General features: G+C 44.5%; 1 pseudogene; it reads right to left on the bottom strand.

The window, feature by feature from the left end:
- Positions 1-2,399: 2,399 nt before the first annotated feature.
- Positions 2,400-2,416, bottom strand: part of LOC142794244 (large subunit ribosomal RNA) — a 2,842-nt pseudogene continuing 2,825 nt past the window's right edge.

Consider the following 2,416-nt stretch of genomic DNA (forward strand, 5'->3'; position numbering starts at 1 on the left):
CCTGCTCCCTTCTGGCTTTGTAAGTAGGGCATGCCCTTGACATCATGGAATGACTTACCATTTCTGGTTCCCACCCGTCCTGCTTGCAGGCGCTGCATAGGTAATCTTCAACTCTGCATTCTTTGTAGTGATGTCTGCCACTACACTCAGTGCATCGCGGCGTCTGAGATCTACACCATTTTTGTGTGTGGCCGTATTTAGCACAGAAGGTGCATCTTGGAACATAAGTATTGTCGAATACTCGGCACCTATTCCATCCGATGTTTAATTGCTCTTTACCTTGCAATTGTCTCCAAGCTCTGTATTCCAAGCTTACGATTACCGTTTTTCCTTCTTTACCTTGCCATGTGGTTACTATTTTTATATCTTCTTCTGTACATGTTAATCTATTCTGTGAAATGAGTTTCCGAATTATTTCCTCAGATGTGAGTTCTTCATCTATGCCAATAATCTTTAATTCTGGTTTCTTACTTTTTGGCCTCTGCGTTTTCATTCTTGCTCTGAGTTCTGGGTCGTTTTCCATGAGGTTTTCTAGGTTTTTTAATCCTTCTTTTGACGAGGTTGACACTACCATTCCTCGCTTCCCCTCTCGCATTTCTGGGTCACTTAACCCGAGCTCCTGTGGGTCTATCCTTTTTTTTATGGCAGCTTGTACTTCTGCTGTGTTCAACGTCTCGGACGTGACTAAAAGTGCAAATTTGGCTCTCTGTTTTTCATTCTCATCCTTTTGCGTTTGTGAAAGATGGGAAATTTGGTTACCCTCTGTTGTCGTGCTCGTCCTACCTTTAACCGCATCCGCATATGATGCGACCGTTGTCGTTGCCTTTTGTTCTTTGTCTCTGGCACCTTCTAGCCTCGCTACCTCATGGGTGGCTTCCAATGCCAAATTTTTTGTCCTAGAAAATTCCGTCATGATCCTGTCTATTAACTTTTCCTTTTGTTGATCTCCAGCCGCCAATGCCAAGAGCGCCTTCATAAAGGACTTGTCCACTTTCATTAACTTTTTTAACAGCTGTTTTGCCCTAGAAGTCTCCTTTGTACTGTCTTGATCTATTCCTTCATCTTTGTGTTTTTCATGATCCTTACGATCTGTCTTCTCCTGTGCCGAATTCGGTTGAGACTGTGTCTCTTTGTTTTCCTCTAGTGTAGATTTACTTACCTTTTCCCTTCCTTTATTTGTGCTGGTTTTAGAGCTGAGGTGTCTATCCTGTGCGAGGTTCTCCCCTGTTTCCGGAGCTTCGTCATCTGAAGACCACCAGTCGTCTTCATGTTCTGAATAAACTGTAGTCAAACTCCCTTGATCATCACCATCATCTATAGGTGTTAGAGTGTGGTCCTCTTTTCCGGTAACTGCCCCCGGGGCTCTTTTTTCTAGTGGTTGTTTTATATTCGTCTTTGCCTTTACCGCTGGGCTGTTTCTCAACATTTCCTCTTTTGTCACTGAATTTTTTTTGTTCTTTCCCATGTTTACCTTTCAGCGAAACCAGGGTAGTCTCACCCAAAATAGCAGCCACGGATGTCGAGTAATCCTGTGTCCCTCCCTTTTCGGTTCGGATTGCAATAGTTGGAAGTTTCCTAGCTGTTTTTGTGAATTGCTGATGTTCCGCCAAATCTAGCCAAAAAAAACTAGTAGGAAGGCAACACTGAAGATGTCTCCTGAATAATTAATTTTTTTTGGCGTTCTCAATTGTGCTAGGCTCTCGCGGTTTTTTTTATGTCTATCTCCACATTTAAACGAATCTTTTGACACCTAAATTATCATCCCAGAGCCTCTAGAAGCCGAGATATGAATGCTATACTCAAAATGGTTGGGTCCCACAACAAGATGGCGGCCGCCACAAGGTCGTATGGTGGGAAAAAATAATTGTTAATTTCTTCTCGACGGTCGAAATTTGGCCAGATTCAGCTCACTACCCTATATCCTTCCTCTGCACAATTTAACACTATCACGGATAATTAATGTGCTCAATTGCTTTTTAATCGAACTTTGAACTCCAGGGGGCAGGCTCTACAGTTATGCCCAGCCAAGATGGCAGCCCCCATACCGGCGCATACACGTGGTAAGAAAGTTGATTTTTGCTGATAAATCTCCTGTATCTCGCTGAATCAAGCCGAGATGGTAGCGGCGAGGCTTCGGAACGTCCCAGGAGCGATGAGAGTGGCTTTCAAGGTGCGAAACAACTTTTTCTTGCCGAATTTCTAATTTGTTCGAAGTGAGGCCAGTGGCTGCTACCTCTAGCCCTAACCGCGATGTGCGTCGTTGATTTAGCCAGATTGCGGTCGCTTCAACGCCCGTCTCGCATCGCCCGAGACGCTCCAAGCCTTTATAAGGTCATGCGAGCAAATTTAGAGGACTACTTACAGATTTGATGATCGCAGAAGGCCCCGAAGCGGGAGGTACCAGTGAGGCTGCAGC

The sequence above is a fragment of the Rhipicephalus microplus genome, unplaced genomic scaffold (genome assembly GCF_043290135.1).
Source record: "Rhipicephalus microplus isolate Deutch F79 unplaced genomic scaffold, USDA_Rmic scaffold_390, whole genome shotgun sequence".
Classification (NCBI taxonomy): Eukaryota; Metazoa; Arthropoda; class Arachnida; order Ixodida; family Ixodidae; genus Rhipicephalus; species Rhipicephalus microplus.